We start from the raw sequence: 21,667 nt of genomic DNA on the forward strand, positions 1-21,667 counted from the left end.
AAGTTGAATTTTTGAAAGCCTTTCTGAGTGACAAATGACTTACCGTCTAGGTAGAATCCATGTGATTCGAGTTGGACTTAATAGATATGTGTGCAGGTCAAGTAAAGAACGAATTATGAATTTGGAAGAAGAGAAATAATGTAGAGAGTGTTACGTAGTCCAGTTCGGAATGGCGTTAAAGAAACAGAGGTATAGTTGCAAGGTCGAGTGTAGTAACATTCAACAATCCATGTCAAATGTAATCTGAGTGCCAAATTAAAGTGTGTAGCTACAGAGCTTAGGAGTCTATTGGTGTCTTGATCGGGGTTGAAGTGTTGCATTCATTCCTAGCCATTGTTTTCAATTTCAATCGCTGACGTCACAATCAACTATGGGGTTTTAAGTTTTTTGGTAACCATGTGTCAGTCAAAGGGCCACAGACTATTGGATCATTGCTAATATTGACCGTTGGATTGATATCACAACGCATCATTCATGAGTCAATGAATCGTGGCTTAAGAAATTGTGATATGCGATGTGCAACGATCGGGGTGGTTAAGTGTCGCGCAACTTTCTCATACCATATCACTATTGACCATTAGATCAATCATTCCTTGATCAAACAGTGGAGGATCAGTGATTAGTTTCATTGATTGGGTGTGTTAGTTCTAGTCTTCGCAGCCTGTCACTAGGGATCAAAATGGGCTCTTACTATGTCTGGTTTTTAGATATGTTTTGCACATGGTTTTTAGTGCAAATCATATCCTAAGTATTTCCATCAGAAAAAGATTAGAAAATATTTCCAACGGTATATCACACTCCGGTAAATGGTTTTTGGATTAGAAGATATGATCAAAATGAATGAGCGATTCTTGGTTATGCATGTTTTGAGGCTAGTTTCTGCATACAACGACAAGTTTACTACAAAATCAGTTTGGACAAGAATTTTACAAAAGTGTAAGAGGATTTTTTCCATCACATACCAAATAACAAAAAGCTCCTTCAGTTTATGCACAGGTATTACTATGTGGGAGATATGAAGTGATATTTGAAGCCTACATTAAAACAAAACAAATTTTGTAGTTATTTTACTGTTTTAGTCATTTTAGTATGGTGCCATTTTACAACAGACGGAAAGTAATTTTGAGAAACCCAAAGAGTTTTTTGTTACCCAAGAGCCATATAACAAAAACCTCTTTCAGTTTATTCACAAGTGTCGTGAATTTGGATATGTGACTAGATCTTTACAGCTCATTTTCACAGATTTAAATTTTTAATGATTTGCTATTTTAGAGATGATTTTGTGGCACAGATTGCGAGCAAATGGAAATGAATTTCCAAAATTTGAGAGATTTTTTTCTCCAAAATGACCTTATCTACAAAAATCTCTTTTAGTTTTGTAACAAATGCTACAGTTTAGGAGATATGAGTTCATCTTCAACACTTATTTTCAGAAATTCGGTCCAAGTTTAATGTAACTGATTATATTTTGAAGACGATGGTTGAGCTCAATTCCCTTAGGATAGGGATGAGAAAATGTATATATTTTATGAATTTCATAGTGTATAGATTTTATTTTGGCAGCAGAGAGGCTGCTTGGCATTATGTAAAATTTTCCTAAATATCATTTTAATAAAGCAGTTTTCTGCCCTTTGGACCTGGGATCCATCATGGTATTATTGTTTAGTATGTTTTTCAAGTAATTCACTTACACATTATGTTTTTTCTCCTTTGTTTCATCATTATCTAAATGATATGTTAGGAATTCATCCATAATGATGCTCCTTTCTTAATGATTTTGATGTTAGTTGTAATGGTTGTCTTAGCAGAATTCATCCTTTACTAGATGCTCTGTTGAGAAACCTCGTTATTCTCTTTCATCTAAAGTTGCTGCTGCAGATCCATCCTTTGTTTGATGCCTATAGGGTAGTGGGATTTCTCCCATATGCTACTCACATTCATAATCTTTATCTGGCTGAACATGGTACTTAATTTGCCGCAATTTTGCTGGCAGAAACTGGCATCGACTCCATAGTCCAAAATCATCCTTTCTCTTGCTATTTCGACCCAAAACTTTCAAACAAACCCCCGCACTCCATAGATAGCCTAAGATTTTATTTATTGCAGCCACATTTTGTTGGCAAGGAGAGAGACCTCTCTTGACATGGTAGGGCTAGCTACCAGGTTAAGCTTGGTACGTGGTTAACTCGGAATTGCCTTTCTCAGCCTTAGGGTTAATTTTGAGTGCTAACATAGTGGCGAACATATTAGGGAAGAGGTGACAGATCTTCTCTAGGAAAGGTCATTTAGGTTGCAGATCTAATTGCTGATGGTGGACAACAGAGACACATATGAAGGCTGAAATCATCTACTTGATGACTCCAATGTTCAAGATCCAGAGCTTCGACTGTGCTGCCAAAGAATCCAGTTTTCAGAAATGTTGATGGTAATCACTAATGACAGGGTATGTGGCAAATCCGTTATCTAGTGAAATGTTATTGATTTTAAGGGATGATTTAGCAAAATTTCAAATTGATCAGAGTTTTTTAACATCATTGCTTCTTAGCTTGAAATCCAGCCGACTCACACCTGAGAATAAATATTGTTTTCTTGGCCTAGTTGTTGAAATATTGGAAAATGAAATTGAACTATTGGATGTTCAAATTGAGTCACATGAATTCCAAGACCCTAAACAGTTCTTGGAAACTCTCCCTCCTCCCAAAGAAGAAAAGATAAGGCTGCCCTTAGATGGTTGGATGGAAGGATGTTATGATTTACAGCGAGGATGTGATAATTTCCAGCCAAGAGCATATGTTAATGAGCTGGGGCAGCAGATAAAATCTGGTTTCTGTGATCCTATAGCAGCATATATGGAATATATTTTTAAGTTGAAAGAAAAATCAAGTTGCCTTTTACAGAGCCAGAGATACTATGGGTATATATTGCTAGTGGGACTTCAAACAATGTTCTGGTTAAAACACTATCAAACAACAACATCATTGTCACAATTGATTGATTGGTTGGTAATTCATTATAACATTACTTGATATATTGATTTTGCATCAGAGTAGGGTATATTTGTAAATAAATAAGCTGCCCAAGGCAGCATTTCAGTTTTTGGTATTTGTTTATGTACAGGTTGCAGTATGTATATGTTTTTGGATTGGTATGAGTTGTTTTGGGTTTGCAGTTGTTTGACTATATTTCCCAATGGATGACACACTTGGTCTATGGTGTTCTTGAAACCTCCAAGGAGTTTCCATCCCCAATAAGGCCGATGTTAGTTCTAGTCTTCGCAGCCTGTCACCAGGGATCAAAATGGGCTCTTACTATGTCTGGTTTACAGAGATGTTTTGCACATGATCTTCAGTGCAAATCATATCCTCAGTATTTCCATCAGAAGAATCTCAGAAAAATATTTCCAACGGTATATCACACTCCCATAACCAGTTTCTAGATCAAAAGATATGATTGAAATGAACGAGTGATTCTTGATTATGCATGTTTTCAGGTCAGTTGCTGCATACAACGACAAGTTTACTACAAAATCAGTTTCGATAGGAATTTTACAAAAGTGGAAGAGGCTTTTTTCCACCACATACCAAATAAAAAAAACCTCCTTTATTTTATGCACAGGTATTACTATGTGAGATATATGAAGTGATATTTGAAGCCTACATTAAAACAAAACAAATTTTGCAGTTATTTACCGTTTTAGTAATTTTAGTATGGTGCCATTTTACAACAGATGGAAAGTAATTTTGAGAAACCCAAAGAGTTTTTTGTTAACCACGAGACCTATAAAAAAAGATTCTTTCGGTGTATTCACAAATTTCGTGAATTTGGATATGTGACTAGAGCTTTACAGCTCAGTTTCACAGATTTAAATTTTTAATGATTTTATGTTTTAGACATGATTTGTGGCACAGATTGCGAGCAACTGGAAACGAATTTCCAAAATTTGAGAGAGGTTTTTCTCCAACATGATCTTATCTACCAAAAAATATTTCATTTTTGTAACAGGTACTATGGTTTAGGAGATACGAGTTCATCTTCAACACCTATTTTCAGAAATTTGGTCCAAGTTTAAAGTAACTGATTCTATTTTGAAGAAGATGGTTGAGCTCAATTCCCTTAGTACAGGGATGAGAAAATGTATATATTTTATGAATTTCATAGTGTATACGTTTGATTTTGGTAGTAGAGAGGCTGCTTGGCATTATGTAAAATTTTCCTGAATATCATTTTAATAAAGCAGTTTTCTGCCCTTTGGACCTGGGATCCATCACGGTATTATTGTTCAGTATGTTTTTCATGTAATTCACTTAAAAATTATGTGTTTTCTACTTTGATTTAGCATTATCTAAACGATATGTTAGGAATTCATCCATAATGATGCTCCTTTCATGATGATTTTGATGTTAGTTGTAATGGTTGTCTTAGCAGAATTCATCCTTTACTAAATGCTTTGTTGGGCAACCTCATTATTCTCTTTCATCTAAAGTTGCTACTGCAGATCCATCGTTCATTTGATGCTTGCAGGGCAGCGGGATTTCTCCCTTATGCTACTCACATTAATAATCTTTATCTGGCTAAACATGGTACTTAATTTGCCCCAAGTTTTCCGGCAGAAATTGACATCGACTCCATAGTCCAAAATCATCCTTTCTCTTACTGTTTCGACCCAAAACTTTTGAAACAAATCCTCGCACTCCATAGCTAGCCTAAGATTTTATTTATTGCAGCCACATTTTTTTGGCAAGGAGAGAGCCCTCTCCCAACCTGGTAGGGCTAGCTACCAGGTTAAGCTTGGTCTGTGGTTACCTCGGAATTGCCTTTCTCAGCCTTAGGGTTAATTCTGAGTGCTAACAAGGTGAAACATCAATCGTCCGATTAATGAGGAGATAAATGGTGGAGAATTAATCCGATAAGATTTGTGTAGAAAAGTAAAGTCAACGTGGAAACTCAATGTGGGAGGATTGTTGTTCAATTGATGTTCAACTGCTGTTAAATTGCTGTTCAATTGTTGTTAAATTGCTATTCAATTGTTGTTCAATTGTTGTTCAATTGCTATTCAATTGTTGTTCAATTGCTGTTCAATTGCTATTCAGTTGCTATTCAATTTATGGACGCAAATTTAATTTATTTGGAGTCCGGCTTTGTGCATTCAGGTGGGACCGACGTTAGTTGAAAAATTATGTCTTATTCCCCTGTACGATGATTGGTTGGGTTTTGTTAAAACTGACAATGTAATGCTTCTGATTTGTATAGGTGGGTCATAACCCATAGATTCATGGTAACGTGATTATGAAAACTAGGGAAATTGCCTTTAGGAGGTTTTTCCTGTGTCATTTTGGTATCAGAGGAAGGAAAAGGTTTACTATGAGTAGAAAGAATACTTTGCGTGCAAAAGGAATAGGTAAATGTTTTTGAAGAACTCAGGGTAAGAACAAAACAGTGAAAGAAAATTCGGTGAAGGAGTAAAAGAGAATTTGAAAATTCTGAACAGTGAATGACAGGTTAAGAAAATGACTTGTGAAAATTTGCAACAGAGTATTTCTGACGGTTGGTGATTTGGACCAAGATAAAGCTCGGAGATTGGTAAGAGGAATACTAATCTTGTAATTTCTGCATTTTGATAGAATGTTTAGATTTGGTGAAAAGTAGCAGTAAGTGATTTATGGAAAATGAATCTGTATAATAGAAATTGTGAGAAGTTTGAAATTGAAATTGAAGAAGAACAGTTAAGTTCTTAGAGGAAGGTGAGTAAGAATGAATAAGAGATTGGAGAATCATAAAAGGACCCACAATGATGTTTGTGGATAATGGAGATTCAGTCGAATGTGAAGAGTGGATGGATATTGCTTGTGAAATCATGTAGGTATTGTTTTATTTAACTCTAATTTCTGTTTTTCTAGATAAGAAATAGATTGAAGATTGATAGTTGCAACTAATCAAGTATCTCAACAAAAGAAGATCAAGCCTTAAGAAGAAGTAATGAAGGAAGCTGGTAGGAGTTTCTAAGTGAACAAAGAGGTGGTCAGAACCTGAATGTTCCAGTTAAAGATTGGAAGAAAAGGACAGTTTTGTTCTTAAAGTGCAAATGAGTTGAGGCCTAGAAGGAGGAGAGAGAAATGCTCAAGGAAGTTCCAGAGACACAGAACCAAGTACTTGCCAAAAGACCAAGTCTAGAGGAGAGCTTGGTGAGGTAAGGGGTAGTAGGAGAGATGTGTTGTTGCAGAGAGTTGCGCAACTCATAGTAAAGTGATTGAGGAACTGATAGATATGGAAAGGATGATGACTAGTGATGGTCATAGCAAAGGTTCTGAAAGCGATCAACACAGAGGACAAAAGAGGAAAAATGTCAAGGAAAATGGCATGAGAATGAGTGATGAAAAATATGATAGAGAAATGGCTGAGATGGTAGTTTAGCTTGAAGTATTAATGGAAATGTTGTAAAGAAATGAGATGGACCAAAAATATGGTTATGTCGTGAGGAAGAAAGGGAAGTCACAGAGGCTAAAAGAGAAGAGAGAACAACAGGTGAATATGCAGTTAATAAAGGAGCCTAGGGAACTTGGATAGATTATAGATGTCAAATTGGGGACAAAGAAGCTCAAAAGAGTTGAGCTACAGGAAAAGAAAAATGTTGGAGAAGGTGTTGAGGTTTTGGTATGTGAAATAGAACTTGGACCATTACTTTTTGAAAGCAATGAAGAGACAGAGGAGTTGAATCATATGAATGATTCAAACCAGCCAAAAGACTTGATGACTGAAGCATTAAATGAGACCGTAAGGTCCTATGTTTTTAAAACTAGTAATTTGTGTATGGTTGCAGGTTTGGAAGAAGATATGTAGTCTTTTAAAATTGTCAAAAATATAGAAGAATACCTTCCAGAAGATGAAAGTTTTAAAGCATCATATGACAATGAGACTAGAGAAGAAATAGTTCACTACACTGAACAAGTGCAGAGAGGCATCATTAAAACAGATGGTGTGGAAAAGGGACTTGTCGATAGTCTCAAGGGTTTTTTGAGTTTGAATCAGCATACTAGTATGCTGATAGAGGAGTTAAAGGGAAGATTAGAACAATGTACTGCAAGGTTTCTAAAAGAAGTAGAGGTACAAAAGCCTTATATTTTTCATTTTGATAATTGTCTTATGATTGCAAATTTTGTTGCAGAAACTAGAACATATTCGGCACAAGTGGGTAGCCAAATGAATAAAGAAGAGAAAGAGCATCTACTGAAAGATGTTATGGAAGATTTAGAAGAGGAAGAATGACCATCTAATGACTGGTCAACAACAAATGAAAGCATTGAAGATTGTGTAAAATTTCAAAATTTTATCGAGTCCAAGTAAAATCATTGAGTTATATAGAAAGCTAGATCTTCAAAGAAGAAAATTGGAAAAGCGGAGGATAAATGTTCAGAGTAAATTTCTAATGAAGGATGACAAAGAAATTGTCATAAATGACAGTCAAGAAGAAGTTGACAGGTACAGTAAACAGAAGCAGAAAATTATCTTGAAGGATAATGTGGCAATAGCTGAAAAGGTGCAAGACAATAATGGACAAGAGGGTAAGGATGTAAGCGTGGCAACTAGAATGAGAGTTCAGCAATTATGAGTTGAAGGCATTCAACAGATAGAGGATATACTAGACAGAGAGATTGAATTGATAAGAATGTTAATGATGAAAGTGTCGCAGAAGAAGACAACCACAAGAAAGGAAAGAAGCAACAACAAGAGGAAGACAGCAGAAGAATGTGAGAGCATAGCAAGTGGAGCACTGCAGAATAAGGTAGCAAGACCTGGAGAATAGCTGAAAGGAAAAGAAATAGGAAAAAGATAAATTACATAACAAAGTATGGCATCCAGGAGGACAAAGATTAGAAGCATGTGATCTGCAGATCGAGATTATTTTCTACTTGGGGAGTCTGATGCAGGAGCATCATGGTTCCGAACATGTGTACATTTAATAGAATCTAGGTGGTGTTATTTTTTTAAAAGAGTGGGTTTCCTAAGTATTTAATTCATGTAATTTTAGATATTTTGAGTGATTTAGGTGAGACATTTAGGAGGATCTTTAGGATTAGTTGGAAGTTGAGATCCTTATGGGATACGAAAGATATTTTAGGAACTAATTGAGGACTTAGAGGATTCTTAGGATTTAGCTGAGAAGATCGAGGATCTCAACCAGAATTGGAAATAGAGTCCTTTTGTATAAATGTAAGCCAAAAATTCAGAGAAAGAGTTAGTCAAGTCGAGTTAGTCAAGTAGAGTTAGTTAGAGAGAGTAGATACATAGGAAGGTTGGATTGTGAGGCTACGGTCATTGAAATGAGAAAGGGCGATTGATACAGACCGTGTAAAGGTAGATGAGGCAAAGCTAGACTGTGAACAGGTTTTTATTTGTACCTGTACATTTTTTTAATGAATGAGGAAATTTAATTCATTGTGACTGTGTCTGTCATTCGTTTTATGTGCTGAGTGATCCGTAATTGTGAATTTATGGTTTCTGTGTGATAAACCATGATGAATTAATTCAAGTTGAATTTCTGAAAGTCTTTGTGAGTGAAAAATGACTTACTGTCTGGGTAGAATCCACGTGATTCCAGTCAAATTTAATAGATATGTGTGCAGGTCAAGTAAAGAACGAATTACCAATCTGGAAGAAGACAAATAATGTAGACAGTGTTATGTAATCCAGTTCGGAATGGTGTTGAAGAAACAAAGGTATAGTTGCAAGCTGGAGTGTAGTAACATTCAATGATCCACGTTGAATGTAATCTAAGTGCCAAAGTAAAGTGCATAGCTATGGAGGTTAGGAGACTATGGGTGTCATGATCGCATTTGAAGCATCGCATTCATTCCTAGCCATTGATTTCAATTTCAACTGTTGATGTCAAAGTAAACTACGAGTGTTTAAGTTGTTTGGTAACCATGTGCCAATTGAAGGGATGCAGACCACTGGATCATTGCTAATATTGATCGTTGGATTGATATCGCATCGCATCATTCATGAGTGAATGAATCGTGGCTTAAGGAATTGCGATATGTGATGTGTGATGATCGGGGTGGTTAAGTGTCGCATAAGTTCTCGTGCGATATCTTTATTGACCATTAGATCAAGCGTGCCTTGATCAAATGGTGGAGGATCAGTGATTAGTTTCATTGATAGGGTGAAACACCAACCGTAAAATTAATGAGGAGATCAACAGTGGAGAATTAATCCGATAAGATTTGTGTAGAAAGGGAAAGTCAATGTGGAAAGTCAACATGGGAGGATTGTTGTTCAATTGTTGAGCAGACCCAAGGAGTTGAAGGATGGAAATTTAATCTATTTGGAGTTTGGTTTTGTGCATTCAGGTGGGACCAATGTTAGTTGGCAAGTTGTGTGTTATTCCCCCGTACGGTGATTGGTCGAGTTTTGTTAAAATCAATCATGTAACGCTTCCAATTTGTATAGGTGGGCCATAACCCACAGATTCATGGTAAGGTGATTATGAAAACCAGGGAAATTTCCTTTAGGTGGTTTTTCCTGCATCAGACTATCATTTTGATAAGAGAATGATGGAAAATACTATGCATTTGATGAGCTAGATCCCTTTTCTGAGCAATGTATGTCATCTTGTCAATACTCCTGAAAAGGTAATATGGAAAACTGAGAATTCTTACCCTAGTAAAGTGCATGAGCAACCTGATATGGTATGAGTATAGTCTGGAAAATCTACCCTCACATGTGAAATACCTCATGATGATCCTCATCAATGGCACATACTTGTCCAAAAGATAAGAGAAAGGGAAAATTCTTTTCTTATCATTTTTTAACCTTGCTTTAAGATATGTCTCATAAAAACTGTGATGTAGATTTTTCTGCTTGAACCATTTCTCTCCTACATTTGGAATTCCAGTGGCTTGTGATATGATGGCAGGAGATATAGGGAATGTGACCCCAGCTAAAGTGACCTAGTTGTTTTGCAAATTGAGGATGAACTGCTTGGTTAACTGCTCATGAAAATTCACCATTTCAACGCTTTGGCAAAACTCAACCCATGTGCCTGAAACATGATACTCCAAATGGTGATGCCATAAGTTCTGTTGTATCAGTGGGTTCAAATCTGATAATTATCCCTCCTTTCTTAGTTGGCTTACTGGGCTATCTTTCCCCTTCTTCTAAACTAGTGTATTCTGCCATGCTTTATAGGTGAAAACTTGAGGGACTAATATATATGTCAAGATGAGTGAAATAGTGAGTAGGTCGAGTGAAATACAGTCAGGATGATTGGAAGGTGACAAAGTCTAAGAAGTACTGTAACGCTAATCAAACAGGTGATTTTGGAAGCATGCAAGGGAGCTTTTCTAGGGTTTCAAAATTTAGGGTGCCAATTTTATTAATTGATGGAGAAAAAGAGATAACAGGCCACTTGCTTGTTTTATGTAGGTAGCTGAAGCTTTTGTGGCTTGAGAAAACAAAGGAAGTGGTGTTTTGGTGCTCCTAGGGTTTGCCAGGCTCCTCTGGCCAAACACGTAGCACCAAGTGCCAGCACGTAGCATCCTCAACAAACACTCCCTTCACCACACAGGCGCGCAGCACCGTTGAATTTTACTTTGGATCGGACTGGAAAATGCGCCCCTCACTACATAGGTGCGTAGCAGCTCCACCCAGCATGCAGCGCCCTCAGCAAAAACACCCTCAAAAAATGTGCCCTTCTGATTTTTTTAACTTTTAGTCAATCTCCTATTTGCCAAGGAGAGCTTAGGGTGCAATAGAACTAGTGATGTTTGAAATATGCTTTTGAAATTTTATATAGACGATGATTCCTATTTTTCTTTAGAAAAAACCCACTTTATAATGTTTGTTTGGACACTTTATTTTGTTTTCAAATCTCTGTCTAATGCTTCTCTTTCTTTGTCTCTTTTCATATGGATGATGCTTTGATTGAGCTGATTTCTTCAATGGTTCATTTCTTGCAGTGAGGAGAAATTCTTGGGAAGCTTATGGGAACAATTATTACATAAAATGACTTGAATTACATCAAAAAATATAAACAAACTAAAATACTCTATTTTTATCTCAAAAACATGTTTTTGAGATGAAAATTACATCAGTGAAATAATAACTTTATACAATAACCATGACTTGCTACCAATCATTATTTCTTTATTGTTCTTCCTCCTACTTTTGCTGCCCCTTTTTACACTGAAACTATGCTTTTGACCTTGGAAATGAACCCTAAGACCTAATGGAAACATAACTACCTTGACTCTAAAAATAACACAACTGAAACCATAAATGAATACAACATGGAGATGGGTCAACAAATGTACCTCATGAGGGAAAATTTGATTTTCTGAGAAGAATACAACCATTAGTGGATCATTTTGGCATGACTTAGTGGAATGATCAAAATTCAATATGAGACACCTAAAATGAAAATGCAAAGAGCAGATTTGATCCCTGATGGAAGTATGCATATACTAACACTAACAACTTTCAAACCCTACAACATGTGCAACAACAACTAGAAAATCTATGTGCCTTCATGATGCTCACTATAACACGAGACTGCCCTAATCACTCGGCCTAATAGTCGACGTTGTCTCACAAATACCCCTATTGTGTGCCTCTGGTATCGCAATGGAAAATCGTCTATGGTTGCGTATTCTGGAATCCCTCGAGTGATCACATATATATTATTTTCCATCTCTACTATGGGGTCTTCTCCTCGATCATCGAGAGAATTTGCTACTTGTTGGGCTACTCATCATGCTATTGGCGACATGCTAGGTGACCTTTCTCTTCCAACATCTGCACATTTATCACAAGTTAAATCTTAGATACACTTTCACAAAATATTCATAAAAAGTTGAAAAATCCAAAAACACATTTTACCTGCATCAGTCCATTGTTTACCTGGTGGAATACGTAGATCTCGATAACATTTAAAATATGTGATTGCTTAGGCATAGTCATCCACAATGATCAATTGGCAATGCAACCAAATAAAAAGTTGCGAAGGAAATGCATCTGCTGACCCCCTCCTCCTCGAGGCATCAGTTCACTCCATCTGACCAGCTTCAGATCTTATGGAGCAGTGTCTGGTACCTTTGTCCACTAATACCAAAATAGGGGCACATGCTCCAGAAAGAAAGTAATTGGAATCGAACCGAAGCCAAACTATTTCAAGTTTCCCCACTTACCTTTGGTCAATTGCCTCTTCATATTGGCGAGTAACCCTAAACACCAGATGAATATTGTTGGATTAAGACATTCTACTGCATATTGGAATGGGTATTTTGAAGTCTCATGTAAAGCCTGCATCCAAGCTACCTGAGCTATGGTGTATAGAATCATTCTCAAGGGAGTATTTTCGACTGTCACTATCTTCACCTTCCCACCCATTTTCATCTTGACACTTGGGCAATGTCTCCTTATTAGATTACTAGTGCTCTCACTTGTAGGATGAGATCCAAAGAGTTGAACTCTTTCTCCTCTTTTAGACAATCCAATAATGAAGTAAAGGTCTATCTCTTCCAGTTCCAACTCCTAGTCCCCAATAATGAATAATTTCCAATCAATATCCCATAGACTGATTAAGTAGTGCAGCATCTTGTTTTGGGCTCTAAGGCCTGTAGTCTTGATGAACTTCAGCAACCCACAGTTCCTCAAATCATTCACACATTCTAGATCTTGGGTTTCCTGATGGTCTTCTACCTCATGGTCTCTTTCCTTCCATTCAAGAATCATGTTGCAAAAAATCTCCTGCAAAACATCATCAAACATCAACTACATGCTTTTCCACGGATTGAAATTCAAATATTTTTCCCTAAAAGGAAGATTTTTCCCAAAAAATTCCGCCTCTAGGTCATCACACATATTTTTATTAAACACGCGATGCCATAGTGAGGGCCTTTCGGCTCAGAAGTGACCATTATGGATCTGATGAGTAAACCCGCGATGATCACCCACGTTGTTAAAAATTAAAATCCCTCCTTTTGGCAACGAAAATATGATGAAAATGCATAAAAATGTAATGAAATGAAAGAGAAAAGGTAGAGCTCTTACTTGTAACTAGCAGTTCAAGAAATGATACCCTGGATCTCCCACACTATAGCTTGAAAATTCAAGAAAATGGGGTAAAAATGCACTCTCAAACTTACTCGAGTGAAATGGTGAAAATGTTTTTACTTGTAGTATATTTATAGGTTTTAATTTCATGTTGCCAATATTTTATTATTTTTTCTCGATATCATTGATCGGTGGTTATCTTTTTGTAGTTATAGGTACTTTTTGGTGGATATAGTGATTATTGTTGACTGATTCAATGAGTTTTTGTTTTATCTCTTTTTCAGACTCGTTAAAAACAAACGAAAAATGAACCCCCCCTGGAATCATCTTTAAGCTTTTCTCTTACTCTTGAAACATGAAAATATCACTGAGTACTTGTATTTTCGAACTCGTTAAATTAAATGAATGACATTGTCTCAGAATATGTTTACCGCTTTTTCCGGCTTAGATTGACTATTGATGAAAAAGGTACACCTTGATCGATATGGTCAAGATGTTCTCTCGAATATTGTTTTCTACCTTTTCTAGTTCGAGGGAAAAACTACAAAAAGGGACATGATGGAGTTTTCTTTTTCGTCTGTTTTTCAAACTCTCTAAATATGAGAAAGATATCGAGTTATTCTTCTATCAAGCTTGTTAAAAATTTTACGATGAAAGACTCGTCACCATGACGAGACTTAGTTTCTCCTTCTGAGGGCTCGTAAAACTTACTAGGGTGGATTCATTCGAAGAATGAACTTATATGACAAGCATATGCTATCCCCTTCAAGCTTGTGATAAAAATAATTGGGGTACTCACTAGAAATAGTGAGAAAAATGAAAATGAAACATCCTTTATATAAGCAGCATGTCGCTCTTGAACTTGATACTCTTCAGCGTCTCATATCGATTTTGGGATATCCTCACTCAGTGACTCGTCCTATCGGGTTTGGATGATCCATTTTTTTCTCTCATGTGACTATTCCACTTTGGCATCATGACCTTTAGTCCTATGTTGAGTCAAATGTTTCCACACTTTGGAGTCATGTCACCAATGTTCAATAGAAGTCCTATCTGTAGTCTATTATCTATACATTGTCTAACCCTTTGCTACAGTATTGGATATTATTCATTTCATTCCACTTTATTCCCCATTTCGTGTCTATGATGAGGGAATCATCATGGCCCTCCTTCAATGGGTCACTTCTTGTCGACTTCAACTCATTATCTAGGATTATGACTTAGAGACTCACTTTCAGTACCTTAAAACTTTCATGCCTTAATGGTAGGTTCTTCACATCCGATGGTAGGTTTTCATCATTGGCCTTCGATCAGGTGATTCTACAAATTTTTTAGTCCACCTTCTTTTTTCACATTCAATGATTGTACTATGGCACCTTGAGATCCATTGTCATTATTGGTGGTTTCTCTCATGCCTGTTAACAGTCCACATCATTGGTCGGTAATTATGTGGTTTCCTAGAATGTTCATCTTCAACACATTTATTCACATGTTAGAATTCATACTTTGATTGGGTTGGGATTGAGCGCAAGACCCTATGTCTTGTCTGATATGACTAAGGTTGCTTTGAGTTATGTATTATTCATGATTTCACACATGTTTTTGCTATACAGATGGTTGTGACCATACCATGTGTCATTACATTTATGATGATCCTTTTATATCGGGTGGTTGTGTCCATACCTTGGATCTTATATTTACAGATGATCCTTCTCATTCGGATGGTTGTGCCCATATCACATATCTTTTTTATAGTCCTTTATCTGATGGTTGTGTTCATACCATGGATTCATGTTTGATATCATATATGTATATGTATATGCATCCTTGATTTTCAGGTCTCCTAACAGTGTTTGCTCTCGTCCTTGCAAAAGCTCGTAAAGCATCTCAGCCGTCACTTCCTGTTCTGCCTTAATGCTTTATAGGACATTTGTTACATAGTATTTTGTCACACTTCCTTATGACATACGCCGAAGTGTATGAAACATGACTATCATGTAGTGTACTCATTCAGATATGTAGCTCAAATCCTCCCTAAAGCACTGGTTGGAAAATGCCTTAAGCTTTCCCTGGAGGAAATGGCTGTAAAACCCTAATTTTAGAATCATCGCTCATATGATATTGAAAACCACAATGGTTGCTAGTTGTACTATACTAACCTTGTGATGCCATCACTCTACTTACTTGATTACCCATGATGATCCCTAAAAGGAAATTTTCCCAAAGAGGATGAGAAACTTAGTGATCTAGAAGCTTCTAGAGCGACAAGCTAGAGATTTTTCGACATGGATGAGGTCGAGTTCTCTCAACTTTGCCTTCTGGTCTTATCCCTATGAGCTACCTCCTTGAGATGAGGGCCTTCTCCTATCTTTGGAGAGATCCTAACTACATTTCCTTCCCAATATATTCATCTTTTCCCATTCCCAAATGGTTGGTCTTTGGCTATTTTCACCCTTATGCTAAGATTGTGCCTACATGTTACTCATTTGTCTTGGAGATGGAGTGCTTGGAGAGATTAAGCTTGGACTTGGACATTCATTCAAAGATAGCCTATTGGTATCAAGGCTTGGTTGTATGTTTCCTCATTTATTTTGTTAATATACAACTGTTGGTTCATTTTCGATAAATGTGTACGCTTATGTCTCATTTATCTTAATGCTCCTTGATGTGTTAAGTATGTTACTTTTGGTGATTCTATTTGTATTTGCATGCCTTGTTTTGTCTTCATCTCTTGTGTAGGTGTTTCAACACTATGAGTAGCAGGACCGAGCCTGTGACATAAGTGGTTCAAGGTATTCAACAAAGGAAGACGAGATAACATCAAAATGAGGTAGGCCATCTTCTTCATCTCTTATTTCAATTGTAACATAGGAAAGTGTCCAGTAGATTGTCACGTAGGTTGCTAGTCCCACTCACTAGGCTAGAGGGATCATCTCTGTACACAGAGAGGATTGCCTAGACAAAAATAGTACTTGAATTTGTTAGCAATAACACATTATAAATTGTAATAGATGATTGTTTGGCCAAACGCTTTGGACCCAAGTACTTTAATTAAAAGGACCATCAATATTATAGCAAAGCAACAAAAGACTTATAAGCAATGAAAACTACACTACTTTTCAACCAATATATTGATACACAATTGAAATTGGAAACCTGAAATAGGAACAATATAAATTTTTTATGAAGCACGTATACCAGCTGAAAATGTCATTAGTAGTATAGCAAGGCCACAAAAGAATTTTTATAAAGGAAAAATAGATTGGATTTCATTGAATATATAGGTTATCGTCTAAGTTATATGTAAGCACCTTCACGGCCACTTGTGAGAGTGACTTTATTTTCTACTTCATTTAACCCTCGAGGAATAGTGAAAATGGAAATTAAAAAATTAGAAAACTAGAAATGCATTGCAACACCATCTAAGTTAGATTACTCAACCTGAGAAATCATTGGAAGAAAATAACAGAGATCCAACACATTAACCATTAGATTTACCTGGGTATAATATAATCTTCAAGAAGAACCATTATGTTAGATTCACTCTTCAAATATCTAACAAAGGTATAATCAAAACCAATGAAAAACATTGTATTCAAACCACCATCATTCACAGAGAATTGAAAGAGCTTCAAGAAAATTAAAATACCATTTTCACACACTTCTTACCCAGATATCAATTAGCAATAGAATTCAACGAAATCCCATTTTACAATTTGTATATCTATATTTAGGTTGGCTTGCGACCTCATACACTCTTCTATTGTTGTAAGAAAACCTTTTAGGAATTTTCATTATAAATTAAGGAAAAGTGACTTGGATTCCCTCATATAAATATAGGGAAGTCACTTTCCTATGCATCATCACTAGACACACTCATTTTTGTTTTTTTGAGAGAGTGTGCATTAGTGTTTTCTGTGTTCTCTTCGATACAATGGCTAGGTAGAGTGTGAATTGTCTCAGGGATGACATTTATTGCATGGATAGAATATCTTGTAGATTGATGAAGTGATTCTTTCTTAAATGGTATAAGTTTAATGCTATTATTTTCCATTTTTCATGTAATATCTAAAATTTTCCATGTTAGATTAATGCTGACGCTTTCCATTTTTCATGTAATTTTTCTATTGTTTTAAATTTGCATTTCACGTCCCATTCTTCCTACATGACACACTGGTTTAGGCTACATGAGATACATATATGATTGTTGCAACCACAAGTCTGCAAGACATTTCCTGCCACATGAAACTTGGACCTTGTATGTGCCCATGCTTTGAATGTTTATCAAATCTGCTAAGAAATTGTTGTTTTTCTTCTAGAGTGTTTATGTTACTTTCCTACCCTACGCATCTTTTGCAATGTTTCCTTTCTCTCAGAAAAATTTTTGATACTAAGAGGAAAATAAAAGTCTACATTATAGTACATGTCTATTTCTTCAACTTTTATGGCACATTTCTCCAACTTCTTTATGGTTCATGCATTGTAGTTTTCTGCCAATGAATTTCTACACATACAATCAAATCCTTCTAGCACAAATGGATTTTCCTTCCAGCTTCTACTTGCCTACTACCAAGAGCTTGTTACTATTTTAATTTTGTTTCCTGCTTGAAATTTGATTACATCTACAAATGTAGAAATATTTCACTGCTCCCATGCAATTTAAATTTATTTTACAGGATAGTCTACTCCAAGAAAATCATTTCTACTCCATAGGTTTTTGTAGTCAATATCATTGTCACCATAATACAAAAATATCTATCTGTTCTACCCCTTTCATCTCTGTATGGTTCACATTTAGTAGGAAAGGTCTTCAATTCATTGAGGGAGTTTAATCTTTTTATGTTTTCTTATAATTTATTATCGATTTTTATTCATGTTAAAAACTTTTGTGCCTTTCATAATTGTATAACCTAAATTTTAAAATAAAACACTCGGACTTTAACTTTCCATTAATGTTTCCTTGTTTCTTTATATGTTCATTTATTTGTCACGACACAAGATTTTGGTTTCATATCCTTGCATGACTTCTATTATTTTACTCTCGTCTAGGGTCCTTAGACTCCAACTTCAATCTTGATCTCAATCATAGTCTTCAATTCTGATCCAATACAGTCTATGACATCACAAACTCTAGACCCATAGTTCCTCGGAGATGATGATAAGAAAAGAAATTAAGAAAAAGAAAATCTTGTTCATAATGAGACAATTATAATAATAGTCACTTTGTGGACCTCTAATCTACAGGAAGATGGAGATAAGATTCATTTTATCCCTCAAGAGTCGCATGATTAAAGTGTTATCTTTATGAATCCACTCAAGGTGTCAGGTTTTGTAATAACTTCATCAAAAGCTTGCTCGGCTAGATAACAAACCCTACAACGCACATAATGTAATGAAAAAAGAGTATTCTCGCATGCTTCTTAACCCATCTATCAACTTGTTTTAAAAGGGAAACAAAATCCCACTTATAAATATTCACACGTTTCATAGAAATTCCTGAGGATCTAGTCGATAAAGTCTCTAATAGTCAAAATAATAAATCTAAGAAAAGAAATTGCTAGGACCTAAATCATGCCTCTTGGTGGAGAAACATACAATTCCTTGCATCTACGATTTCATTCCAAATTCTGAGAAAGGGACCATAATAATCAACTTCACAAGAAGATGTACCCTTTGGAAAATGAAATCCTTTTTGTTAAGTAGATCACTAATAAATTTAAAAATTTCCTTATCTTTTAGTTACACTATTAAACCCTTCAATAGTTAAAAATTATAATACATCAAATTTCAAGCTAAGATTTCTATCTGGTAAGCTTTTGAGGACTGATCAACACCTTGTTTTCTCTGATTTCCTATTTTGAATTCAACTATATAATAGTAGTAGTCTACTTTTTTTTGTATCAATAAAAACCCAACATCCATAACCCCAAAAATAAGAAAACCCAAAAGCTTAATATCCATGTTGCACAAAGATTTCACAGGTCAATATAAGAAAAATTACATTTTATAGTAAAAAACAGTGGATTCGCCAATACTGGAGGAAGGAATGAGGTGTTCATCAATGATGGTCATAATATCATGGAAAATCTTAGAAATCTCTACTTCAACTTTTTGTGTATACTCTTTGATACATTTCACGTTATGATCATTTCCCTTTCATTCCTCCTTCTAATCAATAGAAGACATTATTATCATCGATGCTAACCAAGCCCTAATCAAATTTTTGTACCCAATAGAGAGAATATTCCTTTCTTCTATAGTTAACTCCATGTCCATCTTCACCACCCTCTTCATAGCTTTGACCATTTCTAAAACAAAGCCAACAATATGCACATACATAACATCAGAGATCTATCGTGATGTTGCAACTTCATTTTCCCTCTAATAGGGATTTTTACAAGGGACACCTAGAATTGAATAGAAAACACAGTGAGTAGCCAAAAAAATAAGGTGATTTTGACCATTGCAAATATATTACCAGAAATAATTTTTTGTTAATTATTACATCTTTGCAATTTTTGGGGAAAGGTTTTGATGTTCAAAGCTACTAATTTTTTTTCCCAAATAATATGAAGTTTTTTTATCACTATTAAAAAATTTCATTCCGAGAGGTCAATCCTAACTCCAAGGACCCACTTAATCAAGGTGACTAGGGATGTTTCCCCAATTATGTTTTTACCTTTGGCAAATCACCAGGGTCCATTAGTTAACTCCTTCTTGACATTAAGATAAGACAAGCCCATAACTTGAAGCTAGACCATTCACTTATCTAAGGAAATAAACCCATCCATACCCATGTGGGTATGGCTCTTAGAATTATGCTTAAAACTTCATTAGTATCATAAATATAGAAAGACACCCCATCACAGACTAATAGAAGCAAATAATCTTCATCATTATGGATCTATTTAGATTACTTTTCATAACCAACTTCGTGAAGATCAAATTTGAAAATGGAGGGTAGAAAAAGTCACAATAATACGAATATGCATAGAAATATCAGACTTGATTGTCTACTCTACATGTATTTTGGACCAGAAAAATATTGAACAATTTGATTCGACAAAAAGAAATCATTCTGAATTACTACTCATTGAATAATGACTCACTTGTCCATGGTTATTCATGGGCAATGACCTCTCTGACTGCTAATTGTCTCCAACAACATCCCTCGCTCCCTTCCAACAGAGGATATTGAGTGAACTGAGGTTTTGTCCATGCTATAAATAAAACCATTCCCCTCTTCAACACCTTGAGTTTTCCAAATTGCTCCACTTCACAACCTTGCGCCACTAAAATGAAAAAACATGCCTATGATTACAAACTTATTTCAGAAAGGAAATTGTCCATATATGATGTATTTTTAAATACCCATCTTCATAGAATAAAGTAATCCTTATGATGGATCAATCTTTGAAATTCCCTTCACCATTACATAAAACTCTCTCGAACCTCACCCAGAATTTATTAAAACAACACAGAGTGACACTAAATGCAGATCTCAACTACTTTCAAAATAAAGACCCAAAAATGGAAATCTAGGAAATGTAGAGCATTTGGATAAGCTTTACCTTAGGGTGGGGCAGGAAAAATTCTAGATAGCTATTTTTTTGTGAGGCAGGACAACAGCAACGGTGTGGAACAAAATTTGAAACTCTGGAATGTTAAAATCCCACCAAATTGATAAATTATTGGAGGTAAATATAAAAGGAAAATTAAAGAAAACTCCTAACCACTAAGATACAAACATATGAACTTTTTTAGACAATATTAGTTCGTAGAATGTTGAAGCCAAACTGCAAAGTTAGGCTATCAAAATAATAGTTGAAAAATAAATCACAATGTTGTCTATCTAATAGACAATATGCACATATTTTTATCCAATTTTATTAGGAAAAATAAATTTTAAGACTTTTATTAATCTAACATTGTTCATGTTTTTCTAAGGTTTTAAATCTAATCAAAGATCTCTAAGCACTTTTGAACATGTTAGGGCCACAAGAAAAACTATGATCCAAATGTAACGATAATCCATCATTAAATTCCATTCTAAATCATGGCTATAAATTGTTACATTTTATGTGTTATTTAACCTATTTCATAAATGGCTAGAGTTCAAACTTTGATAGATATCAAGTAATCAATACTTTTTTAAAGCATCGCTTTGCTTTGATCTTTAAGAAGGTAAGAATAATAATCTACATTCATACAATATAAAAACCCACTTTAACATTGATGGGAGAGGTTTCTCATGTTATGGTAATTTGGTAGAAACTTGGAAAGCTTATTATAATGATTTCCCAAGTTCAAACGAAAACTTGAAAAATTGTGCTCCTGTGCTGACATATTCAACGCTAGGTGGAAGTCCTAAAATAAATTGAAGATGCATGGATATGGTGAATTTTTTTATCATGGCTTAGTTGCAATGGCCATTTTAGTGAGGATAAAACATGAGAAGGGGAGATAAATTTGAACCTTGTACCTCTCACTTGTAAGAGTAATGACTTTGGAAGCACCCACTTAATATGGGTTCGAGGGAAAGATTTTTTGAGTCGTGATGTATAGGTAATTTGGATTTCTTATCATAACAATGACCTAGGTTCAAGTCTCAATCCCA

At 35.4% G+C, this 21,667-nt stretch overlaps 1 pseudogene; it reads right to left on the reverse strand.

The window, feature by feature from the left end:
• LOC149157228 (14-3-3-like protein D) overlaps positions 1-19,356 on the reverse strand; it is a 106,301-nt pseudogene extending 86,945 nt beyond the window's left edge.
• Between the last annotated feature and the right edge of the window lie 2,311 nt (positions 19,357-21,667).

Source organism: Pinus tabuliformis, chromosome 5_2 (assembly GCF_031772625.1).
Source record: "Pinus tabuliformis cultivar Carrire ecotype Pingquan chromosome 5_2, CPIR1, whole genome shotgun sequence".
In the NCBI taxonomy this organism is placed as follows: Eukaryota; Viridiplantae; Streptophyta; class Pinopsida; order Pinales; family Pinaceae; genus Pinus; species Pinus tabuliformis.